Here is a 10629-nt window from a genome sequence, read left to right as displayed (position 1 = left end):
TAGTCATTACACCAAGGACATGGAGAGGTTCCGAAGTGGACGTAGGTGGGAGGAAGCTCCTGTCTGCTCTGCAGAACACCGTGCCCGCCATGCTCGGAGCGCCCTCGCCCCGCTGACTGCCCTTGGGCCTGGCCGAGCTTGTTAGACATATTGTTACTGCAAGTCAGAAATTCCCCCAATAATGCATGTTGTTCTTTTTTTTTGGAAGAGACTCTCTATTTGCAAAATGATATAATCTGATTTACAAAACAGACATTAAGAAAGTGTTTGGCACGGGACATCCTATTTCGACATCATACAGTTGTCGCACAAAGCTCTCTCTTGGATGTTGAGATGGAAGGGTGTTCAGGGCTTACCTGGATTTTATTATCGCTGCTAAACTGAGTTTCCAAATGGCTAACTCTAAATTAAAGACATTACACACCAGGAATAGACCAAAGATGCCTGCTGTTTGCGTCTATTTCTTCTGTGTTCTAATATACTCCTGTTGCCGGCTCCCTAACTTAGGGTCGCATTGAATTGTACTGTTGAAATGCACCTGAAGCTCACAGCTTTTATCAAGTGAGTCTCATGAGTGGTGGTAATGATAATAATTATGCTTCTTCGAAATGTCAACTTTACATTTGCCTGTCTCCCTAGATCTGCCTTTCTCTAACCATCGATCTGTTTTACTCCCAAATATGGAATAACTCAGCGTTCCTCACATTGTAAATTAAGGGTCATGGCTCAGAAGAGTCTAGAATCTTCCCAACATCACAGAGCTGGTAAGTGGCAGATCATAAATCACAACCACGTCCATCCAACTTCATTAGAGATGTCGTGAAGTCTGGGTAGAAATCAATCGTTTTTATTTATTTAGGCTTTTTAAATTATGCCATTAAGATAATTAACCAGAGATTTCATAGGCATCAATACCCTAATTTATGTTTCACTTTAACATGTAAACATGTCCTATTAATGATTAAAAGGGAGAATGAGCAATCATCTCCATCTATCTACCTTAAATTACTATGAATTATTATGACTTCTAATTATTCTGATTTTTATGTGTTTTCGATTATAAATATAATTTAAATTTATAAGTTACATAAAATGGAATTCCTCAAGATAAATAAGTCATGCTCGATTAGGCAATAATTTTTAAAAACACTGGAGTTTTCAACCATCGACAAACAGGTCTTATTAATATTACCTTGAACTTGAAAGTGGCCATGAAGGTCTCAGAATGATAACTGCAGGAGTTTAGATTTGATGGGGTCCCCAGGGGGATGAGCATCCCAGAGCTGACCGCAGCTCACTTGGTCCAGGCTCCCAGCGGGCACCCTTCTGCTGCGTCCACCATACTTCTCGATAGTGGTCACTTTCTACCAAACGAGACCTGGGGGAAAGCAAACATGTGGATACACGACTTCGAGGAACTTCACTTCGTTTAAAATATTTTCATATTTAAATGAGATTATCTGGAATTTACATTTTATTTTTGTTTGTTTACAAATAATGTCATACTTTTGGAGTACGTGGGCAACCAGGGCAGTGGCTTTGCAAATGAAAAAAAAAAAAAGTGAACGATTCTGAGGAAAACCGGATGTGTTATGGTGGATCGGAGTCCGAACAAACCTGGGGAAGATGCAATGCCGTGGACACCTCAGCTACTTGCTTTCGCATAAGCGACGGTGCATTTGTGTAAAACCTATGTTTCTACATAACAAAAGTTGGAATCAGTAAGTCAATCGACGTACTTTGACTACTCTTAGTTGCTCCCCATGGGACAGGGATGCGCAATGCTCGAGGACGTGTCGAGGCAGAGGCCACAGCGCCCTACACCCTGGGCTTCCCTTCGTTTCACGGCTCGACTGTGTCGTCAGATCACCCAGTTTGTTTGTGACAGTTGTTCATAGGATTTCAGTACAATCCTTTTGATTTCTATAAAGTCCATAGTAATATCTCCTCTTTCATGCCTAATTTTTGCAACTTGAATGTTCTTTCATTATTTTTCTTGGTCAGTCTAGTTAATGTTTGTCCACTTTCTCAATCTTTTAAATTCTTTTTTTTACTTATTTATTTTTTATTTTTTTTTCAGGCGAAGCATCCCTTGGTTGACTTCACAGATTGCAAGGAACTTGTCAGTTTATAATCCTTTATTTTTATTTTTAATATTATTTTTTTTATGCCTACAGCACCTGGTCTTCCTAGGTGGTCTCTCATCCAAGTACTAACCAGGTCCAACCCTGCTTAGCTTCTGAGATCAGATTGGATCAGGCTTGTTCGGGGTAGCATGACCATAAACTAGTCTTTTTAAAAAACTAACTTTTGATTTTGTTTTTTTTTTTTACTTTTCTGTTCTTTATTTCATTTATTTCTGCTCAGATTTTGATTGTTCTCTTATTCCCGCTTGCTTTGGGTTAATTTGTTTTTTTGTTGTTGTTTAGTTTCTTAAAGTAGAAATTTAGGTTATTTATTTGCTATGTTTCTTTTCATTAAATATCGACATTTATAGCTATAGTTTTCCCTCAGGGTACGGCTTTAGCCGTAATCCATAAATTTCTGTGGATTGTGCTCTTTTTTTTCATTCTGCTCACAGGATTATTTAATTAGGATCTTGTATTTTTAGACAGATCCTAAGAAATATGAATTTCTTTAGATCTCACTAGGTAGAAAACACATTTGTCATTTAATGCTGTAAGCAAGCATGCTCATCAATTTGTCACTTACCATCTGATATTTTAAAAACTAAGCTCCGAATTTAAGGGATGATAATCAAGCTTGTTCCTTTAGTCAGCCTTTGCTTTCCCGGCTTCTTGAGGAGCACTTGGCCTCACAGTGCACGCATCTTTATTGTATTTATTGTGAATATGCACATGGTCATGTATTTGTATTGTGATTAAAAAAAGAAAACACTCCTTTATATTCAAGGAAAATCTGCAACTTCTGGAAAATCTGAAGGAAAGGCCTTGGGAATGAACTAGAATGTGTGCTTCATCACGGGCAAGGCTGGCCTGTGTTTGTTCGGATTGAGTCACAGCAGCCATGGTCCTTGGTTTCCGACAAAACACAACCTTACAAACTATAGAGATACAGCTCATGGTCCTAGCGCACATTCATCTTTAAAACACACTAATCGTCCTCACGAACTACATGACTTTTGCTGTGTTATACGGCAAACACAATAATGAATGATACGCATTCCAGCTTTCTCCTCCGGGAAGGCCCAGCCAGCCTTTGACAAAGGAAAGTTAGTGTGGTGACAGAGTCTGTAGAGATCCTGTCGCCGCTGAGGGATGACCTTCAGAGAAGGTCACAAGTGTGACTGCATCAGCGAGGATATAAGGGGAATTTATAGCACGAAATATACACGTTCATAACAAGGAAATGTCTCTAATCAATAACCAAACCTTCTGCCTTGAAAAAGAAAGAGAGAGAGAGTTAAACGCAAAGCAACTACAGAACGAAAGAGACGACGGAGGTTGCCAGAAAAAGATATCAAATAGGGATTCGAAAAGCAACAGAGAAAAATCAGTGAACCTTGAACTTGGTTCTTTGAAAGGAGGAACTCGTGTCATGAAGCCACCAGCCTCCCTTGGATGGCTTCCCTCCAGGGTCTCCCGCTGTGTTCAACGGCGTCCTTCAACCTGGGGTCCTCCCTACTCGTCTGTGATCAGTCAGCCTCCTCCAGGAAGACCGCAGAGCGCGTCACCTTTACGGCCCGCCTTTCCCAGCAGCGGAAGCTCTGCTCTAGTTCACCAGAGCTTTCTCTGGCGTGTCACCCTGCTCGATGAAGTGGGTGCTGGGGGTGGGGTGGTATCGTCTGCTCTTTTCCATCCTCTCTCCTGGTATAGGACGTCCTCTCTACGAGCAAGCCGGGGCAGGGACAATCGGAACCCCGTGATCCCAACTTGTCATGTATGGGGTGCAGTTTCTGAGGTATGAATGGGGGCTGGTTGAAGGAAGGAGCCGTCAAATTCTCAGACAGAACAGGAATAAAACCTCTAAAACACAGTTCTGGGAAAGATGGGAACACGGCAGCCGGCGCCGCTGGGATGAGGGTGTAGCCCTCGGCCTGTGCTTTAGGGACACGGAGCCCAACCTCGAACACACCCTCCTGCAGAAAAGCACCTGCCGTGGCTTCTGTGAAATGGAAGCTGGGGACAGGGAGCAGCAGGGCAGGGGGTGGGTTATTGATCAAATGCCTCAGATTCTTGCCATTCTCACGGGGATTTAGTAGATTTTCTCGAATGAATGATTCTTCATTTGCGCTGAGCATGTACAGCAATTTCTAAAGACTTTAAATACTTTATCCTTTAGAATTTCCTCTAGTTAAATGGTTGCTTGTAGCACAGAGCGTTTGCTGTGCTCCCCACTCCAATATTCTGGGGGTCGGTCTCAACATTGCCCCTCAAAGCAGTAATGAGTCAGTGGGCCCTCAGGTGAGGAGGCCAAGGGATGCTTTGACGCTGGCCTCCCGAGTTATTAAAAAAAAAAAAATCATAAATGATGTCCTTTAAGGGCAGGAGGATATGAGGGTGAATCAAGGAATATTTTTAAGTTTGACTTACGTCTCTGAGATTTTGTGAGTTTACGTTCTTGGGAAAATGAAGTTTGTTAAGTTACCTGACTATGTCCAACTCAAGTAATTTGTCCTTTCTTCCAATTTGCCCATCAGTGGAATACCAACCCTTCTCTTTCCTGAGGCACTTGCCTGCAGACTTAGGCGTGAGGAAGTACATCGGTCTGCCTAGGAATCTAGGTACCAAGCATCATCATCCAAGCTTCTTATTCTGGGAGTTTTTTGGGGATGAATCGGGAAAGCTGTGTGTTAGCTGCAGGGGCTGGGGCAGGGAGAGGTCTCTGAAATAAACGTGTCTCGTGACATGGGAGGTCAAGGCTGGGTCCACCCACGGTCACCACGAGAGCCAAAGGCTGTGGTGGGAGGGCATGGGCAATGGATGACTCGGGACACAGCGCCCCTCCATCTAATCAATGCTGAGCCTCACAGAACCAGCGCCGAGCACGTGACAAGGGCGCTATAGGTTTCAGATGCTTTCCCCGAGGTGCAGCCAGGCAGCACAGACCCGCAGCCATCGGCCCCTGGGGGACCTTCCACGGCGGCACGAAGGCGGTGGTGGCTCGAGCTGATGGTGCTCTCTGTCACGTCGCTTGCAGACAAAAATGCCTGCCACCCCCTCCGCTCTCAGCTGGGTAATCTGCAAGGTTCTCAGATAATTCAGATTGGAGGGTTGGGTCAGGTAATTCAAAGTGAGATACTGGACTCTGAATAGGTCACAAGGGGCACTGACCAAGGGAATATAGACAGGCAAATAGGTGGCCTCGTAGACCTAAGTAGTCCCGGTATACACTGCATTCATGCGAGTTACCCGAACGAGTATGTTCAATATTCGTTAGTTTAATCCACCTAGATATGTACACAAACATTCCCTTTAAAATACGTAATTATTTCCTGCTCATTATGGATAATTGCTGGGCTACTTCGGCCCATAAGAGCAAACACTGGAAATCTGCCAGAGTTGGACACATTCAGGTAATTTTATGAACTTGGTTTTGCCAAGCACACAGTCCTAATAAGGGACTCATAACATTTCAGGGAGAAAAATGGATCTTAAAACTAGTCCTTGATTATGAAAGAAATTCAGTGAAAAAATGATAGCTCCAGTGTTCTGTTGACCTCCATCGAGCTTAAATTAGCCATTGCTTTCAAAATTCAACTGTTCTATCCTGAAATCTTTGTAGAATCACCTGCAATTATAAGAAATAATACAGAGAAATCCTGGATACCTTTGACCAAGTCGCTCAAAGGTAGCATCTGGAAATACTGGTAGTTTCACAGGCAGGATATTGACACTGATGCGCTCGAGATGCAGAATTTCTCCCCCCGCACGAGGACCCCTCACGCTACCCCTCCCTGCCACACTCATGTCTCTCCTGTCAAGGTCTCCTCCCGAGCCCTTGGCAATGACTAAACTGTCCTCTATTCTCCATACCTATAAGTCCATCAATTGAAGAATGTTATGCAAATGCAACCATGTAGTAAATATCTCAAATTGTTTTTTGTTATGTTTTGTTCTATTTGTCACTGCTTTTTTCCCAGTGACTACAACCTGAGGTTTATCCAAATGAGTTTTTGAGTGCATCGATTGTTTGTCTGTTTACCTATTTATTTTTCCCGAGCAGCGTTCTTTGGTATGGATATGCCATGGCTCATTTAACCACTCGCCTGGTGAAAGATGTCTGAGTCACAGCCAGGTTTGGACTGTTACAAATAAATCTGCCACTAAAATTTGTGTATAGGTTTTCCTATGACCATATGTTTTTGTTTTCCTGGGATAAATGCCCAAGAGTGAAGTTTTGGGTCATTTGGTAATTTTTAAGTATTTTTAAGAAACTGCCAAAGTGTTTTCCGAAGTGGCTGTGCTATTTGCCTTCTCACCAACATCGCGGGAGTGGTTGGGTTCCATACTCCGGTGACCACGACTCAGCCTTGTAACCGCAAAACAAATTGGAAACACTCAAAGTATAAATATCTAGAATACTTCATTTGAGAAAGGAGCATTCTGTTTTGGGTTGCCTCTCTCTTTTTAAATTTTACTTGCGTCGATAGTCACGCCATGATACCTACTGCGTTTCGATTTGCATTTTCCTAATGGCTGATGATGTGAAGCATCATTTCAAGTGCCTATTTGCCACCTGGCTATTCTCTTCTGTGAAATGTCTGTTTATCCCCCACCACTTTTCAGAGTTAACTTATGATGCTTCTTTTGTACATACTATCCAGGGATTTTCATTGTACTTCGTGGAAGGAAGAAGGGAGAAGTATGCCCATCGTCCCCGGAGTGACGGGCAGTTCCTGTCACTTTCTGCAGTTAAACTCGATAACATTTAGTAAGCACCTTCTAAATGCTACCACGAAGAAAGAATTCAGCAATGGGGAGGATTTACTTAAACAAATATTGATCAGGAACCTTCTCTGTGCCCAGCATTGCCCTGTCACAAGGGTATAATTATAAACAGAACAGATGTGACATCTCCCTTGCCATCCCGTGCCAGCCTTGATGCAAGGCGAGGACATGGGGCAGGAATTTAGAGCATCGGGCCAGGTTTGGGATGAGGACTAGCTGATTTCGAGAGGAGCACTTGCGCCTTTTACAGATATAAGGGAAGGCCTCTCAGAAGAGGCGTCATCTAAACTCGGACCTGAAGGCTGAGTCACGGTCACCATAAAACACTGGACATTCGAAGAGAGGAAACACTGCTCCATGTAGAGAGAGGGATGTGCTCCAAAACCCTCACGTGAGGGGGAAACAATCAGTAAAGTCCCGTTTGCTGATTTCTGTCATCTTGATATTGAAACTGTAACCTCAAAAAAAATTGGAAACGCCCAACGTATAAATATCCAGAATACTTCATTTAAGAAAGTAGTATTTTGTAATAAAATGTCTTTCAGAAGCCAGCAATGTGTACAAATTGAAGAGATATTTCTTTCTCAGCGAATAATATTTAAATTACTTTATGAACTAAAATAAAGAAGTACCTTTGTAGATCTTACAAAATAAAATTCATGTTCTGAAAGGTCTTAAATGAACTGTATAGATTAAAATTATGCATTTTTGAACCTAATAGGAGTGCAATTTATGTATAAATTTGCATGCATTATGGAAGATGATATTTCTCTGGAAGAATATTATTCTCATTTCCTGGGATTCAAAGTTTTAGATTTTCAAGCTGACTACCCATTGATTGAATTCATCGTGATCTAGCTGTCATTTTATATCAAGTCTGATATGAAACTTGTGGAGGGAAGCATCCGCCTACCTTTTTTTTTTATTTTAAACAAAAACGAAACTTGATAAAAAAACATGCTTGAGATTCTGAATATGATGACAGCCATGCGTTTCTTCAGCACCTGCCCTGAGCAGAGCAGGGAATTTGTCTCAAACATACATTTATTATTCTGGGTTGTTATAAGACACAGCACAAGTGTCAAAGATTTGGCAAAGAGCGAGACAATAAAGTTGGGGTATGGTTTTATTATTTCTTCTCTATCTACATTTAAAGTTTTAATCTCAGGTCTAAAACTGAGCTACAATCAATTAACTCTGAGCGTCTCGACAGCACTCTCGGCTGCAACATGACTTCTGCAGACGTGTCCTCCCATCACATAACGCTCGGTGGCCGTGGGCGTGGTTTCTGAGACTCCAGTAGGAGCTGGTCCTTGTGGGCCGACTTAGTTTTCACAGTGTCGTCTCAGGGAGCCTCAGCCGATCAGAACTCCAGTCTGAGCGCGTTGTCACTTGTCTTTATCCTTATACGCACGCCACGTGAACTGGTTCTCTCACTCGATTATTTTTATATGTGCACATTGATTCGCGGATGACTTAAACAGCTGTTTGTTGAGTGCTCGTGCCGTGCCACAGAAAGCACCAATGGGAAATAGCAATACAAGTCCTGGCACTTTGGAGTTAGCATGGGGCGTTGTCTTTAACCCTGTGTACTTCGGGGGTAGCGTATGAGCACAGCAAAGGGCAGGGCAACCCCAGACAGCCAGAGGCCGGACTTCATGTCCTGCAGCACTTGTCACAGACGTGGCCTGCGTAGGACGCACCAGAATGCTCAGCAGCAGTGTGTCCAGTTTGCTAAAGAAAGGAATTTGGCCATCTCATTCTAAATCCGAAGGTTGAGCATTGATCCCCAGGGGTGGAAACCCCAAGTTCCCAGCATCTGCAATTCGAGTATCCCAACACAAACATTTTGCAGGATGCAAGTTCCTTGACAAGCCAAAGGTGACAGCAACTGCGGTGTGCCCTGGCCCAGCGTGATGCCTCGTTGGGGTGTTCCGACCGCGGGTCATGGTGGATGGGTAGTGGGGACAGCGGCAGGTTTTGTTTCATGATTTTGTTATTCCCAACTCTAAACTTTTGCTGAAGGGTCCACAGTTCCTAAGGGAGACTCCCATGGGAACAGAACAGAACAAATGCTGGGCATTTTTCTAGGAATGCCAAAGTTTAAAGATTCTTTGCATTCAACTCACGAGCAAAACTTTATGATTTTTTTTCAGATCTGGTTAGTGTTTTTCTGTTAGGCATGAAAACATACTTTTTAAGTTATGTCACAAAATATTCTTTTCACCTGTGGTCAATCCTCAGGTCATCTTTAAAATGTCTACCATTATCTACTGTCAATTAATCAAAAATTAAACACTGTGAAACTACTGTATTGATTAAATATTGCAATATATATGCTTCTTTCTTAAGAGCTGGATTTCTAATGAAATTTTTCTGTTTGTTCTTAAAATGTACAAAAGTATTAAACGTATTTTGTTATTTTAAACAATCGTGTGCTAATAATATTTGTAACATTTTACTTCTTAGAGCCTTATCATCACAGACAACCCATAAATAAAATCTGAATTTACATATATTTATTTTAAATAAGTTCGATAGGGTGATCTCTAAGAGGTTTCAATTACAAAATATATTTTATTTTTATAAAAACTGTGGAAAAAATTATAATGAGTTTTAATAAGGAGAATCAAATTTATCAATCACCTGAACCTTAAAGAATATTATTTTTTAAATGGGTATCAAATTAATTTGGTATTTGGATTTTATTGGATACGCTGAAATGCATTTTGCCGTTTTATTTTTAATCTCACTATTTACAATATTCTAGAAGCGTTGAAATGTGTGAAACATTTTAGATGTATGCTTGAGCAGGTGCACGTAGGTGCCTAGCCCGCACCGCACTGCTTCTGGGGTACCTGCCGTGTGCGTTCTGCCCTTCCCTGACAACCTGTAAATCTCTCATCCTCGATTCTGAAAGCTCAGGTCCCATCTGCTACCTTTTCCCCTTTGTCCAAAATGTCGCATATGCCCAGTGCTGCCTCACTGTCTTTGGAATTTCCATGCTTATGTGAATTCCCCTTGGGCATGTATTAAACATTGAATTTCTCCTGTTCATTTGATTATTAGCCCAGCTAGAAGAATATAGAAGGTGGGAGGAAAAGTATTAATTACTTTTTAGCCCCCACAGTGCAAAACCGCCAAAGGGCAGTGGTGTTCGTGGTAACACACGCCCCCCGCTCGTCCCTCCGGAGCGTACTCCATGGCTGTTACAGCCTTCTTGGTTCTCTGGAATAACTTAGAGCTAAACACATTCAGAAGTAGGAGAGGCCTGTTTGCCCCTAGCCCAGCAGAGCCCAGGGGGTCAGAAGGCATCACAGCCCCTAGAGCTGCCTCAACCCAGTGAAGGACACCTTCTCTGGTCCTCTCTCCACAATGCCAAGTGCATGCCTGCACACTCAGCCATCCGGTTCTTCCCACATATGTGCAGCATCTTATAACAGGAGCCTGAGCCCTGCGGAGAGGTATGTGTCACAGGAAAGGGTATGTGACTGGGAAATAAAAGTCTGTGCACAACCACTAAAGGGCCAATCGAAATCCTTTCTCACAACTTGCTACCTCATCCAGCAGGAAGCCATGTCTGCTACTGTCTTCAGTAGCTACATTATTATCTTTTTACCCAATCTTTGCCTCGGAATAAATGTATCATCTCTTCAGGTCCCTAGCCTCTCTTATTCACCAAGTAAAGTTATAAATTAATGCTCAACGCCACATATAA

General features: G+C 42.4%; 1 pseudogene; it reads right to left on the bottom strand.

Annotated features, from left to right (window-relative positions):
• Positions 1-2168: 2168 nt before the first annotated feature.
• On the bottom strand, positions 2169-2287 carry LOC120586379 (uncharacterized; annotated as a pseudogene).
• Positions 2288-10629: the final 8342 nt, after the last annotated feature.

This window comes from Pteropus medius, unplaced genomic scaffold, assembly GCF_902729225.1.
Source record: "Pteropus medius unplaced genomic scaffold, Ma_sr-lr_union100, whole genome shotgun sequence".
Taxonomy (NCBI): domain Eukaryota; kingdom Metazoa; phylum Chordata; class Mammalia; order Chiroptera; family Pteropodidae; genus Pteropus; species Pteropus medius.
This window is presented reverse-complemented; position numbering and strand designations above follow the sequence as displayed.